This window comes from Ostrinia nubilalis, chromosome Z (assembly GCF_963855985.1).
Source record: "Ostrinia nubilalis chromosome Z, ilOstNubi1.1, whole genome shotgun sequence".
NCBI classification, from domain to species: Eukaryota; Metazoa; Arthropoda; class Insecta; order Lepidoptera; family Crambidae; genus Ostrinia; species Ostrinia nubilalis.
Genome location: NC_087119.1, coordinates 24978965 through 24989600, shown reverse-complemented (window position 1 = coordinate 24989600; position 10636 = coordinate 24978965). Strand labels below are relative to the sequence as shown.

Sequence of the window (10636 nt, the reverse complement as noted above, 5' to 3'; positions counted from 1 at the left end):
GGCACCATGATTGTGTCAGAAGAAAATCTTTAAAGTTCGCGTCGCATGAGGTGCGGTTTAATTGATGCCGAGTGTATAAATAAGTAGAAGTTTTTGAACATGGAAGGATAGATGTTTACCTACCTATTACTCTTTCATGATCAAGCCACAGAACGATTAGATGAGTTTCAGTATAGAGTTATTTTCACAGGAAAGTAATAGGTATGTAGGTACTCGTATCTCTATAACACGAGTACTATTTTTTTTTAGTTTTTGCTCTGCGAAAAAGATTAAGTATCTGTCTGACATACTGAAATTCATGCGAGCGAAGCTACGGTCAAAATGTAGTTACATTCATAAGTTTCTTTTAAAAGACTATTGATACCTATTTGCCCCTATACTCCATACAATTATACCCACGCTTATCAAAATCTACAGCTTCTAATCTAAACTCTAAGCCTATGCGCAGACCATCGATTTTTCGTCGGCAGATTGTTTAGTCGGGCAGCTGATCAGTATGGGTATATATGGAAGAGCGCACATTACACCGATTTGATTTGGCCGATTCTTCATATGTACATACAAATACCCAACTATCGGCCAACTAAAAGTCGGTGGTCTGCGCCTAGTCTAATCGTAATTTACGTATTGCATGCGCAACTCGGCGAATTATTAACTCTTTATATTTTTCTATTCTCAATAAACAAATCCTGTCATAATCAAGCGTAGTTCCTACAAACTAAATAAGTAATAGATCTGCGTGCGTGAAATTAATGATGCGCAAACGCATCTCTAAGGTAAACTAGCGGTGTCATTGGCAGGCTTCCAGTCGATTAGTTAATAGTTTAACTGTCAGACTGAACGGTCTATGACTAGTAGAATGGAATTTAGCACAAATAGACCTGTAATTAAAACTTTATTGTCAGGTCTAAATACGACGTACAGTCGTACACTCAGTTCGCAGAGATGCGTGTAAAGCTGTTTTACGATGTGACATGGTGCGTCTTCTATTATCACACGAAAAGGCGTTAAAATAAGAATACCGGTAAAATACTTACCGGTATTGGTATCTGAGTACCGGTAATGTTTCTGTTGAATAATATTTATCATCTTCTGCAAAATATTGATACCAATACCATACGTATAAAGTTACGTCTCTCGGACATCGATTGTTGAAGCACTGGAGTATTAATGCACCCATTTCTGCAATAGCTATATTTCTGTATTCTTACCATAAATAAAGTACTTCTTTCCATGAATATCTAATAAGAATGTAAGTAGTATAGATTTGTAAAATCATTTTTAATTAGCTCGTCCTTTTGTAATGACAATGTGATTATGTTTTGCAAATTCAAAATTTTCTTTTTACAAAGTGACTTTTGTATTAAAATGTGTAAGAACCGAAATTGAATCAGTACATGTAACAGTGCTGTGCTGATTGACTTGTCAGAAGCCTATCTACAGGGTGGAAACGATAGTGATCTCACTCGATTATTTCTACACTATACAAGATATCAAAAAAACTAGTTACTGATTCTGAAAGTACTTCATGAGCTCTATTAAACGGTACTAATAATAGGTTACAGAATAAACTGGATCTATCCGAAAATTTCGTAAGCCAATCCGCATCAATGTGAACACATAAATACAATGACAAGTTTCTTCTTTGTCGGTATGTGTTCCCGCAATTTCCCTCATAGTGTATTTCCAGCATATAGTTTGAACCCAAACAGTAAACAAAGATAGTATCCCTTTATATTTTTGTTTCATGACCATGAATGTAATTTTTGTCTCTGCCCAGGCAACCAACGCGGCCGGGAAGGACACGGCTCGCGTGCGCTTGGAGGTGTCCGCCGACGAGGCGCCCACTGGGGACGACCCGCCCACCTTCCTACGACGGCTGCAGGACCTTACCGTCAAGGTTGGCACGCGCACCCGGTTCCTGGTTGAGATCGTCAGCTCCACTGAATGCAAGGTAAGCGATCTGTTCTAGACAACCCATTACATTTAAGAAACCAACATAGCCGCGTGCGCTTGGAGGTGTCCGCCGACGAGGCGCCCATTGGGGACGATCCGCCCACCTTCCTACGACGGCTACAGGACCTCACCGTCAAGGTCGGCACGCGCACTCGGTTCCTGGTTGAGATCGTCAGCTCCACTGAATGCAAGGTAAGCGATCTGTTCTAGACAACCCATTACATTTAAGAAACCAACATAGCCGCGTGCGCTTGGAGGTGTCCGCCGACGAGGCGCCCACTGGGGACGACCTTAATTCCCTCCGGCGGCTGCAGGACCTCACCGTCAAGGTCGGCACGCGCACGTCGCGCACCCGGTTCCTGGTTGAGATCGTCAGCTCACTACAGAAAAAAATCAAAAGTTTGTTTGGTTAAAATGTTTAATAATGTCTTACATTTACAACTACGGTATTGACAACAAAGGCACAATTTATTAATAAAGCAATCATTCGATATTTCATCCGAGTCCGTAGCAATCTCCAATTTCACGAAAGAGTTTTAAATTATCGCTTACCTGTAAAAATAAGCAAAATATTTACTGCACCAGAAGCTTTACCATTAATTGCACACTAAAGGAAATTCAAAATTAAATTCCCTATGTCTAATTATAAATAAATTGCTAAAGCAGAAACGAAATTTAATTTCCGAATAACTTTTCGTTGAAGGAATACCACTTGAAAAGAGAGAATTCCGCCAGTGCTCCCTGAATGGCAGTTATTTTCACTATAGTAAGTGCATAACCCTTGATATGTTGGCTGCATAGTGCAAATTTAATACCGTTAAGGTGGCGATTTGATATAAGCGCCTGCGACAGTCGTATGTGACTGGTGACCGCGAAATGAAGCCATAGGATCTGTCACATGGAAAGATAATTACGTAATTATACGGGGCTATTCCCACCTCTCGTTCCCACCGCTGCAACCCCTGTGTAGCCAGGATTTACAGCTTGACCGCCATTAAAATAACCCAACCAGTGAATGTCAAGTTTGTCCCGGTGAAAGTTTTTAAACTGTACATAAATAAAACATAAACAATAATGGCACTCACAGAATGTCAAGTAATATAAATAAAAGCGAAAGGTCACTGACGACTCACTCATCACGAAATCTCAGAAACTATAACACCTAAACCTTTAAATTTGGCAGGTCTTATAGCGAGTAGACACCCGCTAAGACCGGACTTTACGAAACTCCACCCCTAAGGGGGTAAAACGGGGTCCACGCGTACGAAGTCGCGGGCGGCCGCTAGTCACATATAAAATTCTTGGAAACCATTTTACCGACCTCTAAGCACACTTGGCTCACTCATGAACGCTCTTGTCATGTGGATTATGATAATTATTTTAACTTTACGTATTTGTAAATTCCACGTCATATAAAATCAAGCCTCACTCCAATTCCCAAGAGACACGTTTGACTTAGTTTTGGGACCACCAATGCTTAGGAGTAGGTATATTTATCGAAAAATTACGTTATTCGTGAAATAATTGCGCAATTGAGAAGTGATTTCTTATTTAATTAATACCAACTCACAGCTAGCAGGGTGTTTTAAAGATTATAAAATATTAAATTAAATTGATGCCAGACGAAAAAAGAAATTAACTAATTACAATAAAAGAATTCACCTTTCAAGTGCGCTCTTATTGCCCGAGACGGATTTTTTGCGCTGATCCGATCATCCGACATGTAGTTGGTTTTGTCGATCGAAGGGTATTTATGTAGTTTGTTGTTCATATCTTACCCGAATAAAGTTTATTTTGATTTACTCTATCTCATCTCTACGAGTTGATAAGGGCTTGTTCCTACGGGGACATCGAGTTTTTTTAAGGATCCCGTTCTGTACTAGTGTTTCATTCCGTTTGCAATGTCCCGCAAAGAACCGATCAATTTGTAATTCGGAGTAATGTGCACACTTCCATACATGCCCATACTGATTAACTGCCCGACTAAACTATCGGCCGACTAAAAATCGGTGGTCTGCGCCTAGGCTAAGGCTGAGTTACACCACCTAATTTTGACCGTAACTACAACGATGACGGGCGTTTTTTGTATGGAGTTTGACAGATTTTTGACGTTTGTCAAAGTTAAAGTAAGATGGTGCAACCCAGCCTAAGCGTTTTATTCTGTCGTCAGTGTCGGAACGGCACCTTTACTGCTCCTTTATTACGTTTTATTTTATTAAAGCGCAGTTATGAAGGTCTTCACAATGGAACTCGCGCCCACAGACCGGATTAGTTGATTGGAAAGCACTTCGGGTGCACGCTGATAAAAATGAAGCACTTTTCACGTGACAGCTTTGTTATATTTTTAGATGGTCCATGGAATAATAAAATGGTTCTGGTATTTTCACTACGGCTATTCATAGGACAGAGAGCCATTGGCATTGGCAAAATGTCTATTTACCTATCTTAATTACTTGGTAAATTGTGTAGTGTTTAGGACAATTTAGTGGTTAACATTTTTTTAATTTTGTAAGTACCCAACCAACTTACAGTCAAACTCGAAAAATGCTTGCGGCTGTTGCAAAGTTTTAGATTGCTAATTAATTAATTAACGTGAATCTGCAAACTCGCGGTGCATCAAACGAGCAGCCTCGAAACGTCAATATACGCCTTATTTAAATAATTTAAATAAGAGTCTACGTGGAATTAGTCTTAATTAGCACTAGACAAAATATTAAGTCTTAAGCTTCGGCCAAATGAACGCGTGCAGCTCGCATCAGCGATCGTGATCGTGATTTTGTAATAGTAATACATAAATAACACAAGTAAGTAATACATAAATGGTAATCTAAAGTGCCACGTTTCCGCTATTGAATTATCTACCTCGATACGGCACAAAAATTTAAAGCTCTGAAAATGAAATATTTTCAGCGAGTGAGCTATTTTCTATTTTGAGCTGATTTTAATTAAAGATGGATTTTTCCAAATAATTTCCATTACCTTTGCTCAATGCATTTCTCATTACCGCGCATCCCAGATTCTACAGAAATAAAGGAGCGTGCTGTAAAGGAAAGCACGGGTTTAATGAATTTATTTCTTTGTGCTAACATAAACCTTGGTACGTTCAGAATAGCACCGTCAAAGGGTTCTTCCTACAGAGTAAATTGAAAACGTCTACGTAGAGTCCTGCTTCCTGCTTCCTGGAATATTTCAAAGGCTTTTTATAAAAGTTTAACTAGCAAAATCGAAATTGAATGCTGCATAAAACAGAGTGAGCGCATCTTAATTAAAGTGGGCTGCGTGGGTGGACACGCGCCCTTAGCATAGTGCTGTTACCGCCAGTTGCTCGATAAAGTACATTAGCGCCAGCTAGTGTTGTACCACCAGTTAGTCAATAAAGTACGTCAGTCCAACTGATTGTTTAACGTCTCGGTGATCTGCTTGGAGTCTCCTTACCTTAAAGTTGTGTCATTATAACGTAGATTGAGTTCAGTATTGATTAAGGTTGCGAATATTTTCACTCGATGCCTAAGTTTAAGGCTGAGTTACACCATCTTACTTTAACTTTGACAAACGACAAAAATCTGTCAAACTCCATACAGAAACACCGGTCATTGTCAAAGTTACGGTCAAAGTTAGGTGGTGCAAATCAGCCTAAGAGTTTAATACGGTTATATGTCATTAACAGTGTGTCCGATTTGAAAGTACTATTTAAATAGTCTATACAAATAAATAAATTTTGATTTTGACTTTGACTTAAATCAGGATAGTTTGTTTAAACTTTTGTTAAGGCTGCCGTGACACATGCAGAGCTTAGTGCAGCAGCCACTAGGAAAATATCGTTATAACCTTTTGTTGGCAAATGACTTTTTGCTTTTACTTTACTTTATCGATAGTCCGACAACACTATTCACCTTCGCCCTGCAGTCCTGCGCGAGACGCACGTCAGTAATATCAGTATCGCCCACCTCGTGTATTCTGCACTGGACATTGACATGCGATGATCTTATAGATTAATCCTACTATCTAATATTATATATGCGAAAGTTTGTATGGATGTCTGGATGTCGGGATGTCAACATGTTTGTTACTCTTTCACGCAAAAACTGTACGGATTTTGATGAAACTTTACAGTATTATTGTTTATATTATAACCCAGAATAAAATAGGTATAGGCTATAATTTATGACAAACTAAATTTCACGAGGGTGAAGTCGCGGGAAAAAGTTAGTATACTATAAAGTAGGTACATTATTTTTTTATTTGTCAAAAAAATATTGTAGGATAGGATTGGGTATCCTTATTATGGCTTAATTTGGTCAACTTTGTATTCTTTCTATGCAGAATAAAGAGTATACAGGTGGAATTTTGTAATGCTACCTAGAGGGAAAGTGTTCTTAAAATATTGTAGATAGAACATTTTACTCGAAAAAACCATTCCTTCTTTTTTTGAAAAGAAAGAAAACTATTCAAATATTTCCGAAAATTCTCTTTACATATTGTTAATACTTGACAAAGTCTCTGTTAATTATTCGAATTACACAATATCTGTCAGTTATGAAATTCATAAATGCCATGTGCATATATCGAACATACAATTCAATTAGGCATCCTAAATGGTATTATTTTGGACAATGCGATCGCATTTGGCTAATCACAGTCGGGATCCCTTTGAATGCGATGCCCCAGATAGATGTGAGGGGGGGGGGGGGGTGATTGGCACCCTTACCCCCCACGTTCTTCATTCGTGGACGTGGACATATCCGTATATCCGTTTACGTTGGCCATTCCAGTTAGCGGCGACTTGTTCATACGCGGAGCGTGGAGCAGAGCGGCAAGCGTGTAAGAAAGTACTAATGAAATGTCCCCATGTGAGGACATGATGATTATGATGAATACTCATTCATCATCATCATTTCAGCCACAGGACGTCCACTGCTGAACATAGGCGTCCCCCAAAGACTTCCACGTCGTATTGTTGGAAGCGTAGCGTTATCAGGTCGTCTTCAGGTCGTCTCAGGTTGTGGGTGGACGTCCCACGCTACGTTTATGGTACATAGCCTCCACTCCAGAACCTTGCTGCTCCAACGGCCGTCAATTCTGCGTACTGCGTTTTCATTATTATCATCATTTCTACACTGGCCAATTGTAAGCATGGGGGCTCCAATGACTTCCTGTAAGCTTTGCAACAAGTGTTTAAGGTTTGTTAATTCTTACTATAATGAAGGTAAGGCTGGCCTGCAACGAAAATAAGTTATTATTTCTTTTTTTTATTTTATTATTCTATTCACTGCTGCGTTATCATGAACACTTAGGCTGAGTTGCTCCAGCTGACTTCAACGGTAACTATAACGATAACCGGTATTTTTTGTATGAAGTTTGACAGATTTTTGACGTTTGTTAAAATTATAGTAAGATGGTGTAACTCAGCCTTACTTAATAACCAGCTACGCGGCACGCTCAGCGTGTCCATAAGAACGCAACCATATGGCTCGCTCGGCAGCAGCTAATTCGAATAGTGTGTAATGCCTAGGGATGTATTATATTTGGAGTTACATTGATATCGATAAAATATTTGACCAAAATTTACCTCTACTGTGTAAAATTGCCACATAATCTTTGTCAATCAATACTTTATATTGAGTGTACGCTATAAACTCACTTCTCTTTTGGATTCCGAATGTCCGATGGGACAACATCATAATTGTAACGTTTCAAGAATACAACGAAATACGCAATTTCAGAGTTTTATTTACAAAATTCCATCGAGTCTTTAACTTGTATACTTACTCGTACCTACTCAAGTGATAAACTGTGTATTTTACATCTGAAAAAACTATGAAAATAAAGATGTAGAAACAAAGTACCTAGGCTTTTTTTTTTCATTTAATCGCAGACGTACAAGGTAATCTCTTCTTTGTTGGCCGTTTGGTGTAGTGGTTCAGAACAGACTACTATGCCGAGAGGGCAGAAATTGAAATGATGAATTTTTATTTCTGTGACGGGTCTGGGTGTTACTATGTACTCGTATAAATAGTATTTTTAAGTATGTTTATATCCGCTGTTTAGTACCCATAGTACAAGCTTTACTTAGTTCGGGACTAGAAGTGTAGTGTAAAATTTCCAAGAATATTTATTTATTCTAAGCTTAGCACTAAAATTAATAATGATGCAATTGAATAAACGATTCATCGATAGTCGATGTGTTTTCACATTCCTATTAAATACGTCTCTTTGAATTCGACATCAAGCCGACTCCCGAAATCAAAGGGGAAAGCCAGACCCCTTTCCCCATGTTTTCCGTATCAATGCGAAATTTTAATTAGCCTGCCAATTTGTGATGTCCGAGTGTGCAAGCCACACATATTTTGCGTTTCCTTTGATATCGGATAATATTGGTTTTCTGCATAAAAACATTTTGTTCACGACACGAAGATTGAGTGGAGGGATTCATAAAAGAAGTGGCTGGAATACTGTTAAGGTTCGACCAAACCAACGCGTGCAGCCCGTGCACGATGGCGGTGGAGACGGCGACCCTACTGGGCCCCGATTGCGCTAAATATTTTTAACTACAACGAGACGAGACGACGAACGAAAATCACAAATTCGTATCGCGGTGTCGCTTTGACAGCTAGTTCAAACGAAAACAAAACGCAACTGCTTCTTTGTGTAAAAGCTGAAAAAAAGCTACTTTTTCTCAAACTCAAGTCAAACCACAGAATAATAATAAGTACTACGTACAGAAGTTTTACTTCGCGAAGGTATTTAAAAAAAATATGCTCAATGTCATTAACAATATTTATGGTATAATTTAGCCTGTTTCAACCATTTTGTTGACAAACGTCAGTGATCGGTACTGCGCCGAAGCTATAGGACTGACTTCGGTAAAATGATGTGATGTGAAGTGCCAAACTGCGGAAAATGGCGGAGGAAATACATGATTTAGCATGAATTATCATGAATAATATTAACTACTTCTTTACCTCTCAGTGTCTTGAGGCAACTTAAAAAAGTACATTCTGTGTTTTTATTATTAATTAGGCAGTTAAATACTGTATAATATTTAGTACACCATTTTCTTTATTTTCTTCCATCATACACAAGAATACGCGTGCGTGAGTCAATGTTCGCTCGTATGTGAGGCTTTGTCGAATAATAGGTATCCTGTAGGTGGGCCATCGTGCGTGTTTTGTTTTCGATGTAAACTGCGGAGATGAACAGGCCTGCTACTAGTTGCAATCGTGGTTAGCTCAACATTTGTGTACAGTTGCGATCATTTTATCATGAAAAATATTGGCCGCTTGGTAAGAATGCGCTTGCTATTAACATTTCATAAATTGTGATGAAGATTTCAAACACGTGTAAGAAGTTTCATGAAGTTCTTGTAAAACTCGTCAGAAGTTACAACGTGAAAATATAAATATTAAATAATATTACATATAAGTAAGTTAATATTTTGTCCATGCTCCCATTGGAATTCAAACGCAAACCACAATAAAGTACAAAACCAGTCGTCGAAACATTAATTTGTTAAAATATAAAATAAAGGTATTTCTGAACATTTTAAATATTACTAAGAAGAAACCTATTTTACAGTCAGATGAAGTATGTTTTCCAATTAATTTACTCAGGAGTCTATTTACTGGAATAAGGGTAAATAATATGTGTAAGGGTGAGCATACACGAGTGTATTCCAGTGCCGACAAAACGTAAAATGCTTTTTGTCTAGTCTTTAAAGATATTAAAAATACTGTTAAGATATTAGAGACCACCATTCAACATCTACAGGGTGACTGGAACTGAACCCGCCATAGCTAATACGCGTATAGAGGAGGTCATTTGCTAATTATTGAACCTTACTTTCTATGACTAAAGTTTTATAGTTTAGGAGATATGACAATTTTTATACTTGTTTCAGATTTTCCCGAAATTTGACCTAAAAACTGCTTAAATTTTTTTTCTCGCATGATTTTAACCAATTTTTTTATTTGATACTAATATCGAATAAACCTTTAGTCAAATATAATAAATTTCAGATCTAGATAATGATTCAATAACTAGTTACGAGCCGCCAAAGTTCAACAAAAGTACAAACCACGTTAAAAAATTCAAATTCGATTTCGATTTAAGAAAAAACTAATGGTGATAATGGATTGCCAATGATCTTAAAAATATCTCTACCTTCTCTTCTTTCCAATGACATATCACACGTAGTAATTAGATATTGAAATTTATTAAACATTCAAAGTTTATGGAAGAAAATGGAGTAATTTACGAAAATTATCCATACAAAGTTTCTTCAAACAACTCATATTTTCTGCTATACTCCTTTTCATAACTATTTTCGTGTTTTTTTTTAAATGAATTTAAAAATAATAATCACATAAAGAAAAAAAAATTAAAAAAATTCAAAATCAACTTTGTATGGATAATTTTTGTATTATTACTCCATTTTCTTCCATAAACTTTGAATTTTTGATAAATTTCAATATCCAATTACAACGTGTGATATATCATTGGAAAGAAGAGAGGCTGGAGATATTTTTAAGATTATTGGCAATCCATTATCACCATTAATTTTTGTTTCAATCGAATTTGAAGTAGAATTTTTTATCGTGGTTTGTACTTTTGTTGAACTTTGGCGGCTCGTAACTAGCTATTCAATCATTATCTGGATCAGAAATTTATTTTATTTGAATAA

General features: G+C 37.4%; 1 protein-coding gene across 6 annotated transcripts in view; it reads left to right on the top strand.

Moving 5' to 3' along the window:
• The first annotated feature begins 1909 nt into the window (after positions 1-1909).
• LOC135086457 (titin homolog) overlaps positions 1910-10636 on the top strand; it is a 56544-nt gene continuing 47817 nt past the window's right edge. For 5 of the 6 annotated variants that reach the window (XM_063981177.1, XM_063981180.1, XM_063981179.1 and 2 more), the window contains exon 1: positions 2077-2148. The gene's annotated coding sequence lies outside the window, so the exon portion shown is untranslated. Of the gene's footprint in view, positions 1955-2076; positions 2149-10636 lie in introns of those variants that run through there. The other variant, XM_063981176.1, reaches the window with a different exon arrangement.